The sequence below is a fragment of the Thalassophryne amazonica genome, chromosome 5, assembly GCF_902500255.1.
Source record: "Thalassophryne amazonica chromosome 5, fThaAma1.1, whole genome shotgun sequence".
In the NCBI taxonomy this organism is placed as follows: Eukaryota; Metazoa; Chordata; class Actinopteri; order Batrachoidiformes; family Batrachoididae; genus Thalassophryne; species Thalassophryne amazonica.
In genome coordinates, this window is record NC_047107.1 from 5917095 (window position 1) to 5929986 (window position 12892).

At 45.3% G+C, this 12892-nt stretch overlaps 1 protein-coding gene across 1 annotated transcript in view; it reads left to right on the forward strand.

Annotated features, from left to right (window-relative positions):
* Positions 1–12892, forward strand: part of msi1b (musashi RNA binding protein 1b) — a 164011-nt gene that overhangs the window by 63959 nt on the left and 87160 nt on the right. The gene's annotated exons all lie outside the window — the stretch shown is intronic.

The window sequence follows — 12892 nt, forward strand, 5'->3', positions numbered from 1 at the left end:
GCCGGGTGCGCGGCTGTCACACAACGCAGTGTTTGCTCCATTTCTTGATTGGCCCGCTCTGCTTGCCCGTTGGTCTGGGGGTGATACCCGGACGAGAGACTGACCGTGGCCCCCAGTTCCCGGCAAAAGCTCCTCCAGACATGCGAGGAGAACTGGGGACCGCGATCGGAGACGATGTCTGATGGTATCCCATGCAGGCGGACGACGTGGTGGACCAGGAGGTCCGCTGTCTCCTGGGCCGTAGGGAGCTTCGGGAGGGCCACGAAGTGGGCCGCCTTGGAGAATCGGTCCACTATCGTGAGGATTACGGTGTTTCCCTGGGACGGCGGGAGGCCCGTGACAAAATCCAGGCCGATGTGGGACCAGGGGCGATGAGGCACGGGCAGCGGCTGTAGCAGTCCCGGAGCCTTGCGATGGTCGGCCTTGCCCCTGGCACAGGTGGTACAGGCCTGGATATAGTCCCGGACGTCGACCTCCAGGGACGCCCACCAGAAGCGCTGCCGGACAACTGCCACGGTTCTTCGCACCCCTGGGTGACAGGAGAGCTTAGAGCCGTGACAGAAGTCCAGGACTGCAGCCCTTGCCTCTGGTGGGACGTAAAGTCTGTTCTGTGGTCCAGTCCCGGGGTCCGGGCTTCGTGCCAGGGCCTCCCGGACGGTTCTCTCTACGTCCCAGGTGAGGGTGGGCCACGATAGTGGACTCCGGGATGATGGGTTCCGGTGGAGCCGACAACTCCGCTTTGACCTCGTCTTCGTGTACCCGGGACAAGGCATCCGACTTCTGGTTCTTGGTCCCGGGCCGGTAGGTGATGCGGAAGTCAAAACGGCCGAAGAACAGTGACCAGCGGGCTTGCCTGGGATTCAGCCGCTTGGCGGTCCTGATATATTCCAGGTTCCGGTGGTCAGTGAAAACCGTGAATGGCACGGACGTTCCCTCCAACAGGTGTCTCCACTCTTCAAGAGCCTCTTTCACCGCAAGGAGTTCTCGGTTGCCGACGTCATAGTTCCGTTCAGCCGGGGTCAACCTGCGGGAAAAATAGGCACACGGATGAAGGACCTTATCGGTCTTCCCACTCTGGGACAGCACAGCTCCTATCCCTGAGTCCGAGGCATCCACTTCAACCACTAACTGGCGACTAGGATCGGGCTGCACCAGAACGGGTGCAGACGAGAAGCGCCGTTTCAACTCCTTGAACGCGGCATCGCAACGATCCGACCAGGTGAAGGGGACTTTTGGTGAGGTCAGGGCTGTCAGGGGGCTAGCAACCTGGCTGTAGCCCTTAATGAACCTCCTGTAGAAATTCGCAAAGCCGAGGAACTGTTGCAGCTTCCTACGGCTTGTGGGTTGGGGCCAGTCTCTCACCGCTGCAACCTTGGCCGGATCAGGAGCGACGGAGTTGGGGGAGATAATGAACCCCAGGAAGGACAAAGAGGTGCGGTGAAACTCACACTTCTCGCCCTTAACAAACAGCCGGTTCTCCAATAACCGCTGCAGGACCTGACGTACATGTCGGACATGGGTCTCAGGATCCGGAGAAAAGATGAGTATGTCGTCTAAATATACGAAGACGAATCGGTGCAGGAGTCCCGCAAGACATCATTAACCAATGCTTGGAACGTCGCGGGAGCATTTGTAAGACCGAACGGCATGACCAGGTACTCAAAATGACCTAACGGGGTGTTAAATGCCGTCTTCCACTCGTCTCCCTTCCGGATCCGAACCAGGTGATACGCATTCCTAAGATCAAGCTTGGTGAATATCTTGGCTCCATGCAGGGGCGTGAACACCGAATCCAACAAGGGTAAGGGGTATCGGTTACGAACCGTGATTTCGTTCAGCCCCCTGTAATCAATGCATGGACGTAATCCGCCATCCTTTTTCCCCACAAAAAAGAAACCCGCACCCATCGGGGAGGTGGAATTCCGGATCAACCCGGCAGCCAAAGAGTCCCGGATGTAGGTCTCCATTGATTCGCGTTCAGGTCGTGAGAGGTTGTACAGCCTGCTGGACGGGAACTCAACGCCTGGAACCAAATCAATGGCACAATCATACGGGCGGTGCGGGGGAAGGGTGAGTGCTAGATCCTTGCTGAACACCTCCGCAAGGTCATGGTACTGCACCGGCACCGTCCCTAGATTGGGCGGGGCTCTGACCTCCTCCCTGGCCTGGGAACCGGGAGGAACCGAGGAACCTAAACATACCCGATGGCAGGTCTCGCTCCACTGGACCACTACCCCGGACGGCCAATCGATCCGGGGATTGTGTTTCAACATCCAGGGAAAACCTAAAATCACACGGGAGGTGGCCGGAGTTACAAAAAACTCGATCTCCTCCCGGTGATTCCCCGACACCACCAGAGTTACTGGTGGTGTCTTGTGGGTGATTGGAGGGAGTAGGGAGCCATCTAGTGCCCGTACCTGCACAGGCGAGGTAAGCGCCACCAGAGGGAACCCTATCTCCCTGGCCCATTTGCTATCAAGCAAATTCCCTTCTGAGCCCGTGTCCACCAGTGCTGGGGCCTTCAGGGTTAAATCGTCATAAAGGATTGTAACTGGGAGTCGTGTGGCGATGTGGGTGTGTCCCACGTGAACGTCTCGGCCCCCCCCTAGCCCAGTGTTTAGGGGTGGGCGTTGGTGTTTAACCGCTCGGGGCAGTCTCTTACCTGATGCTCAATCGAGCCACAAACAAAACACGCTCCGCGGGCCAGCCTCCTTTGTGTGACCGGTGCCCTAAATGTTGCCCTACTCGTGTCCATAGCTTCGTCAGCAGGGGGAGCTGTGATCGCACGGAGCGCAGGGGCCGTGGAGCGTGGGGAGGGCGGAACGCGGTTGGAACCGGAAGGGAGAGGGACGACGCGTGCCTGGTCACGCCCTTCGTCTCGTTCCCGACGGCGCTCATTTAACCGATTGTCTAATCGTATGACAAGATCGATAAGCCCATCCAAATCCTGCGGTTCGTCCTTAGCCACCAGGTGCTCCTTGAGGACCAATGACAGTCCGTTTACGAAGGCGGCGCGGAGGGCAGTGCTATTCCAGCCGGACCTCGCAGCCGCGATGCGGAAGTCGACTGCATAGGCAGCTGCGCTCCGGCGCCCCTGTCTCATTGACAGCAGCACGGCTGAAGCGGTCTCTCCTCTATTAGGGTGATCGAACACTGTTCTGAGCTCCCTCACAAACCCATCATATGTCAGAAGGAGCCGTGAACTTTGCTCCCAGAGCGCTGTAGCCCAAGCGCGTGCCTCACCACGAAGCAGATTTATCACATAAGCTACTTTGCTAGCGTCGGTCACGTACATGACGGGACGCTGCGCAAAGACGAGCGAACACTGCATAAGGAAATCCGCGCACGTCTCCACACAGCCTCCGTACGGCTCTGGGGGGCTTATGTATGCTTCAGGGGACGGTGGGGGGGGGTCGTTGGACAACCAGTGGAACGTCGCTGTCACGCACAGGGTCTACGGGAGGGAGAGCCGCAGCGGCGCCCGGAGGGCGCGCTTCCACCTGCGCGGCGAGAGCCTCCACCCTGCGGTTCAGGAGGGCGTTCTGCTCGGCCATCAAGTCTAACCGAGTCGTGAAAGCGGTGAGGATCCGCTGCAACTCACCGATTACCCCTCCTGCGGACGCCTGTGCGCCTTGTTCTTCCATTGGCCGTTCAACAGCCGGTTGACGCCCCTCGGGATCCATGACGCTGGCCGAGATATCCTGTTGGGAAAGTGTAGGAACACGGACCCACAACAGGGGGCGCAAATGAACGGACAATGGAATAGGTCAAATAACAACACTTTACTGTTGCGAACGTGCACAACAAAAACAACAAATTACAACAATGGACAAAGTTCAATTCACAAAGGTGTCGTGTGGGCAGGCTCGAAGATAGGAGACGCCTCTCCAAAGTAGAACCGGAACCACACGGTTTCCTCCGCCACAGGACCCCGGGAATACTGGAGCCGCCAAGTTCCGAACTCCCAGGTGGCCACTGCCTCTGCGTGTCGGACCTGGTACTGCTGGCGAGGAACAAGAACACAATTAAACGTGGGCGCGTTTGCACCCAGCAACCTGCACGGCAGGGAAGCTACCTCCACCTCTCGTTGGAGAAAAAAGTCTGCAATCACTCACAAAAATCACAAAGGTTACTGTCAAGCAGTCAGCTGAGATTATTACCTTCCAGGTAGAACGATATCTCGGCGATGAGGTGGAGATGCCGTCCTGCTGATATACCCCAGTGATAATTGCCGTCAGCTGTCTCAGGTGATGGGTGACAGCTGTTACCGAGGCAGCTCCTGTGGGGCGGCGGCGCCCTCTGGTGCCTGGAGCCCGCACTCCAGGCAGGGCGCCCTCTGGTGGTGGTGGGCCAGCAGTACCTCCTCTTCAGCGGCCCACACAACATGTATGAGAAGAACTGCATCTCACAATTCATTTTTTAGTGTTAACTATTTTATGGGATATGAAAAGATTTGATTTTCCAACGTATTGCCATAATTTCTGTCCTGACATATCAATATTAAACTGACAGAAATAATTTGAAAATATCTGGAAATGACCATACTATATGACAAAGTTATTGCCAGCAAAATCTTTAAGGGCTGTGTGCTACCAGTAAAAATGATTAGAGTTTTATGAAATTGTACATGATGTGTTTTTATGTTAGGTACAACAAATTTAGAGGGTGAGACTTGAAGTTTTTTGAAAAAAAATTTTTGACCATTTTTATGGACCACCCTAATATCGGCAGATACTCAAAATCAGATGACTCGGAATCGGATCGGGGCAAAAAAAAAAACCTGATCGGGACATCCCTAATTAAAAGTGTTAGTCAAGACCGCACTGTAATTAACTGAGCCTCTGTTCAGAGAAGTACAACAGAGTTTTGGGCAGCGAGCGATCCAACCTTCATTTGGACAATTTTTGAAAAAGACGGCTGAAAAAGCAGTGGACTGCTTGCTCAAAGTCGTCTAAAATGCAGAGTTTTCCAAAGGAAGGACCTGTCTGTGTTTGTGTGGCGTCAGCTGGCTTTTTTTCCATGGCTCACTTTCATCATTGCACAGAGTGGGGGGGGGGTTCCTGAACGGAGGCATGAGACGCTACACTGATGTTAGCAGAAATCACATTAAGCAGGTGAGAACTCTGACTTTAATAGACTGCTATTTTTTAAAGCTATTTACTTTAGATCTTGAGCTTAATGTAGTTGCTTTTATGTTCAAGCACAAAACGTAACTGAGGAGGAGAAAAAAACAGGATGACAGTCTAGGCTTCGGTATCGAGAACCGGTTCTTTTCGGGTATCGTTAAGAAATGATTTGATCCACCGCCATCAATAGCCTTTTAGCTTAATGATTCCCTTATTGGTCCTTCAGAGTGGCCGTTGTTTTTGAGGGTGTTTTTCGGGAAAATGATCATTTCTCTATGTTGATTACAGACCCTGCAGCGGCTCTGCTTTGAACCTGAGCAGTGCTCCGATCCACTGCTTTGTTGGATCTTTGCTTCACTCCTCTTCAGAAGCGGTAACTCCGCTTCTCCCCTCTCAAAGCCATTTAAAATATATCAATCGTGAGTCACTTTTGTGCGGATTAAAGTCACTAACTGAGACTCCTGTCTTGTTGCGAGAAAGAAATGAGAATTGTCCTCCGTTCTGCTGCTCCAAATGCTGCGCCGCTGTCTGCTGAGTCAAGTGCGCTTAGAATTAATAACTTCAAAGCAAATCGCCATTTAAATCAAATGACACCTCTTTCCAGATGTTGTAATATATAAAAAAAAAACTGTATTCGATCAAAACATTTTTTTTCCTCCCGTGCAGCAGCCCAAGACTGTGTGGCTGCAGATGTGCAGACTCCAGCAGCTGGCTGAGCTCAGCTCAGACATACGGAGAGACATTCATGCCATTAATGTCTGAATGGAAATACTTTTGACAAAAACTACAGATTTTGTTTATTTCTGTTTATGTCCAGAGTTCAAGGATCCAGTGACCAATTTCATATTTATTTACTTTAAGACTCAATAAAATGTTGTTGACAGAAAACCTTTGAAGCCTACTTTTAGTACACAGAAAATTCACAGGGAGGTATCGATAAGGAATCGGCTCGATAAGTGGAATTGATAATGGTATCGATATCGATAAAATCTTATCAATACCCATCTCTACTCCAGTCAGATTAAAAATACAAGATGGCTAGTTTTTATGTTATTTTTCAAAGTTGTTGGGCTATATATTTTATTTATTTCAAAGTAAGTTACCTTTTATTTTATTCTTATTTAAAGCAGATATAGCAGTTCTGTAATTTCAGAAACGCAACAGAAACAACCACAAATCAGAAAAATTGGGACTAAATGTAAAATGAAGATAAAAATGAAAATATTGCACTAGTCCCAGTTTCTCCACTCACACTCACAGAAGCCAAACGTTCTTCCATAGTAGTGTCTTGATGGCTTCCCTCATTTGTCTCCTTCCAGTGTCGACATTTAGTTTTTGAGAACTGCCTACCTGACATAGATTTAAGTCTAAGATATTCAGTGACTTGGAAATGTTCATGGTTTCATCCCCTGCCATTTCTCAAGAAAACTGGCTGGAAAAATGATTAATTAATTCTTACATTTAGAATAAACTGCCCTGTCCCAACCTTTTTTTTTCTTGGAAAATGCTGCAGGTCTTAAATGTAGGAATGGATATATATTAAAAAATAAAATAAAGCTGACCACACAAAACATGAAACATGTTGGTTTCATACAGTAAATAGAAGTCAAAGTAAATGTCAGGATCATTATGGGTCCACCACCACAAATTTCATATCATCCAAACTTTTCTGATGTGGAGTTATAGAAAACATAAAAAAAAAATATATATATATATATATATATATATATATATATAGTTGAACTGTATATAGAAAAACATTATAAGCTGTGTTTCTTTATTAATTCATTTTAAAGGTCAAATATGTTTTGTGGCTCCAGAAGAATTTTATTTGAGGAAGACGGGACAAAAACAGTAAAGTTTGCAGACCCCGGAACCATTCATAAAATTTTCAACATACAAAGCAATAGATATAATTGTTGCCCCCAAAAAATCAGCGAGATTATAGAGCTCACACAGCCAGAACAGACTGAAGTGGATTCAGTAAGAAGAGTAACGGCTGTTTGGGCTGCAAAAGACGAGCACATGAAAGCAGAGGATCATGTAAAAAAAATGTTTATAACTTTACATACATTCAACACAAAATGAAAACATTCTATCAAGCTATAGATTTACAAATACAATATTGATTGAATGGTGAAAACTCTGCAGATTTCATCATGAGGAGGAGGCGGGGTGTTAGTGTTGTGTCTGTAATTGTGATCATCACTGTTTTTAAATGCCTATGGCAGTGCGTTCTTAATTTTTAAAACATTGTGCAAGTTTTTTTTTAAGTCCGTGGACACAGATCTGCATAACAGATGCAAATCGGTGTCTGCGGATCTGCGAAACTCCACGGAGAAAAATGCCTCACTCGAAGCGTGGCTGTTACGACTGTTATCGTAAAGCGGGACTAGCTGGTTACTATGGAAACAGGAAAAGCGAACTACAACTTGCGTCATCACGACACATGGTAAGAATTCAGTACTTCAGACAGGATTATATTACTTTTTTTTAAATGAATCTAGACTTTCTTTCTTTGGAAAAACGACGTGTCTTTGAATGGATTTACAGTAATTTACACAAGGATATAAGTGACTTTTTTACTATAAGGTATGTTGATAGTTTACCATGATTACCATGATTTACCATCAAAATATTCTCCAAACTTTAGCTGTGGTTTTTGAAATGCTTTAACAGTCTTTTCAGTCTTCATGAATTTCATGTAGTTTAATTGTTCTGAGTTAATGCATAATTTGGTTTACAATTAAAAGGAAAATCATTCCAGGTCCTACTTCCACATCGTATTCTGTTATTTCAACATGATCATTGACAGTTCAAATGAAAGGTTGAATCTAGGATTATTTAAATATCCACTTCTTTTGAGATTTTTTTTCCAAGAGTTGCTGAAAATGTATCATTAGATACAAAATTAATTTGGCTTCTGGGGCCCTTGACCAGGGAAGCTGCGTCCCACAAGGCCCCCTGCAAATTATCCTCTGATTTCACACTTTCAATCAATTCACAGCCTTGAATATGGACAGGAATTCTGAATAAACATATCAGTTGGACAACACATAAAATGGTTTGGAGACAAAGTCCAAGAGGTAAGAATGAGATGGTTTGGACATGTGCAGAGCAGCGACCCAGGGTATATAGGGAGAAGGATGCTGAGGATGGAGCCACCAGGCAGGAGGAGAAGAGGGAGGACAAAGAGGAGGTTTATGGATGTTCTGAGGGAGGACATGCAGGTGTTTGGTGTGACAAAGAAGGATGGAACATTGTGTTTAGGCTGCTTGTGAGAGTGTCTACTGAGTGACCGCGTTTAGTCAGAGATTCTAGTATCTCTGGTAATCTAGCACTGCATTTAGCTACAGCAGAGGAACTATTCTGATGCTTTGATCACATACATGCAGTGAGTCTTATTGGGCCGGTTAATTACGAGGTCTATTAGAAAAGTATCCAACCTTATTATTTTTTTCAAAAACTATATGGATTTGAATCACGTGTGATTACATCAGACAAGCTTGAACCCTCGTGGGCATGCGAGAGTTTTTTCACGCCTATCGGTTGCGTCATTCACCTGTGGGCAGCCTTTGAGTGAGGAGTGGTCCACCCCTCCCGTCTATTTTTTCATTGTTTAGGAATGGCTCAGAGACTTCCGCTTTGCTTGATCAAAATTTTTTCAGAAACTGTAAGGCACATCCGAGTGGACACCATTCGAGAAATTCAGCTGGTTTTCGGTGAAAATTTTAAGGGCTGATGAGAGATTATGGAGTGTTACTGTCGCTTTAAGGACTGCCCACAGAGCCGGACAGCGCTCCGAGCCGCCGTCGTCAGCCTGTTTCGAGCTGAAAACTTCCAAATTTAAGCCTCTGTTGACCCAGGACGTCGTGAGAGAACAGAGAAGTTTCAGAAGAGGTCGGGATCAGCAGTTTATCCGGACATTCCACTGTTAAAGGAGATTTTGTAATGAAAGACGTGCGGACGGATTCGCGCGTCGGCAGGCAGCTGCTCATGGCGCGGCGCCACATGAAAACGCCTCCATTGGAAGCGTTACGGGACAAGTTTGAACATGCCCAGCTGTTAAACAGTTTCTCTGATACTCACTCGACTGAAAACCATCGAAAGCCGCCTGAATTTTACGAATGGTTATCAACACGGAGGTGTTTCTCTGTTGCATGCATGCCCATGAGGGTTCAAGCTTGTCTGATGTAATCGCACGTGATTCAAATCCATATAGTTTTTGAAAAAAATAAAAAGGTCGGTTTCTTTTCTAATAGACCACGTATACTGCACATAGGTCCCAATTTCCCGTGGATCTGTGGTTTCCCACATTTTTGTCTCACCAGGAAATGTTTTTGAGATCATTGTAAATCCGGTGTAAAATTCTGGGGGTTGATCTTGAAACCCTGAGAAGGTGAGCTGTAATAAAATAAAAATCCACCTAAATCAATATGTCTATTAGCATCTGCCATTGAATTATAGCAAATCTGTAACAGAATAACGATATAAACAGTCTTCATGCAATGATGAATGTTTTCTGGGAATTCCCGGAAATCTTGTTTTTTACTTCTGTGGCGAATGTTTGCAGGTTATTTTTGTTTTCCTGGCATGCGTTGGACTTATTCTGTGGTCTGATTTCATGATGTTCATATGTGTAAAATCCTTTGAAATGTCTCTAATGAGACGCCACAGTGGATATGTCTCATGTTTTCACGTCCTGATCCGAGACTGAAGGATAAATGTAACGTGCCACCACTCATCTACACAGCAGCCAATGAGATACGCTGTTACAGATTGTACCATTTTGCTGCTGTGAGACAATTTAAAGTTCACCAAAACGCTGACCCAGCTTTTTTTTTTTTTAATCATTGTTTCTACGGAAAAGCTAACACTTGGTGGTGGTGGGCACAGCTAACCACAAAGTTAGCTTTAATAACCGCTAGTCAGCTAACTGAAAAGTTAGCTTTTATAATGCTAAACCAGCAAACCACTAAAAAAAAATTAGCGGAAGCTACAGCTAACCAGTAACTTTCAGTATTGTCTCCTGTACACTCAGCTGCTGACAGGCTGGTTTTGAGTTTAAACACCGTCAATGCTTCTGATTAGAATCAAAGATGATGACAAAACAGCCAGCGCTTCAGTCTTTGTGCACCCTGCCCACTGCTGTAAGGAGGAGTCATTTCCATTCACAGAATACAGCGGTTCAGCCGTGAGGCCAAAGTCCTCAAAAGGAAAGCAGGATTGACATATGGTTTTGATTTACAAACTAAATTAATCCAGATAGTTTAACTACATTAATGTCAAGTCATTTGTACAAAGTGAAAATATAACACACATCTTTTAATTTTAAAATCATGCACTAGGACTAGGACACGCTGGGCTACATCTCTCAGCTGGCTTGGGAACGCCTTGGGGTTCCCCCGGAGGAGCCGGGGGAGGTGTGTGTGGATCGGGAGGTCTGGGCGGCTTTGCTTGAGCTGCTGCCCCCGCGACCCGACTCCGGATAAAGCGGAAGAAAATGGATGGATGGATGGATCATGCACTAATTCTGAACTTTTGAACATTGACACACAGATGCCAAACTGCATTATGGGTAAACTTAACCTTAATTTCAATTCAATTTATTCACTCTAAATAGCACAAAATCACAAGAGTCGTCTCAAGGTACTCACATAAAACAATTAAGAAAACAAAATAAAATGAATTAAAAGATTAAAAAGCATAGTAAGAGTAAAAAAGTAAAAAGCATAGTGACATAATATGTGAGTATGTAATATGCCATCCAGTAGATGGGTCAAAATGCATAGAACACTGCCATCTACTGGATGGGAGTGTGAATGACGCCCGGTTATATCATACGGTTGTTGCTGCCTGAATTACATACAACTTAACACAATTTTCAGTTTTGCAAATGCCTTTTTTAACAAAAGAAAATATGACATATTTTACAAATACACATTTATTTGGAAAAACCAACACACATTAAGTTTTTTTTTTGTACATATAATGAATTAATGAATCAGTGATCGCAGGCTCAGTTTACCCATAAAGCAGTATGGCATCTATGTGTGTTAATTTTCAAAAGTTCAGAATTAGTGCATTATTTTAAAATTAAAAGATATGTGTTATATTTTCACTTTGTACAAATGATAGACTTGACATTAATGTAGTTAAACTATTCAGATTAATTTGGTTTATAACTCAAAACCATAAGTCAAACCTGCTTTCCTTTTGAGGACCGCTCATGGACCGCTGGACCGCTGTATGCTGTAAAGGGAAATGACTTTTGTTTTTTTGTAGGCTCCTTCTGCTGGGGTAGAGTTGAGCTCAGCTACACTCAGCTGCCTCACACTGTGAAATACATAGCAAAAAGGCGCCAACAGGGTTTATAAATGTTTTTCACTGTTATTAACTACGTAAATAAACTTTAGCGGTCTAAAAGTTATCAGAACTAAATTCATCAGAAGCTAATTGGAAATAGTTTTGACTGTGACTTGGTCTCCAAAGTAAAGGTCAAACAAGGTCAGTGTACATTGGATTCTATGACTTCTGACATATGTTACCTTGTAACTTGATAATTAAGTATGACAGATGGTGCAAACTATTCCTTTTTAAAACCCTATTAACCAAAAACAATAATTTGCACAATTTTGTACTGATATTGAAGCAACTTTATCTGTACAAACTGAAACTGACCTTTGTCACATTTTGCTCTTTTTACCCCATAAATCCAGAATATTCAGTTATAGATAGTCCAAACTATACCTTTTTGGAATCGTTATGATCAGACAAATAATGTGGTATAGTTTTAACATGATTGGAGTGTTTTTGCATTTTGATCTCTGTGTAATTCTCCATTGACCCCTAGCTGACTACAGCTGCCACCCTGGGATGGTTATCATACATTTTTGTGTAGGACATGGTACACCGAGGCTGGATTCTAAGTGTTGTTTTGTCACCTTAAGTGGTACCGAAAACCTGCTTGGCCCATGGACTATTAAATTCAGTGGAACTCGGTGCCCCTAGTTTGAACTAAGATTTGGTTTTATCTTAATTTGAATCACATGTCTGATCTTAGGTTTACAGAAATCTATGGAACACGTGCAGAGAGTCTTTGGGAACTTTTTCTAACCTCCTGACTACTTTAAAATGGGAGTCAAACAGTGACTGGAGCCAGAGACCACTCGCGCCATCATGCACCAGTCACATGGTGGCATTGAGAAATAACATTTATTTGAGATGAAGCGTGATGGAAATTAAAAAGGTATAGGGAGCCATAGTCTAGTTTGAGGGTGGGCACTGAAGGGTTAAAATGAAAGAGCATATGACGCAATCATTCTGCTTCTGGGAACATCCCCATTATCAGCCAGTCACTCGTATGTCTCCATCAGAAACATGGCACTTTCTCTGAGTTTTTTGGGCAAATTACACAGCAAACAACACACAATTGCAAAGAAAACATGAAAATGCAGGGGGAAATGGACATGTGTTGCAGTTTGTTTATGACCCGGAGCTCAAACATGTCGAGTTGGTTGTACAGGCGTCGATGACAGACCGCAGTTACTCTGTCAAGGTGTGTAGGCTAAAACATACCGACACGACCTCTCCCATTTGCCTCGTCTTCCCTTCTTCACTGGAAAATGAAAAAACTGCAGTTTTTGTGACTGCTTTGGTGATTGCACCCAAAAACAAACCCATACACCATTTTTTTTCTGTGTGAAGTGATGCTGTTTTTATGCATGCTGTCCCTGGAGCAGTGGTGGGTACAGCTAACGAAAAGT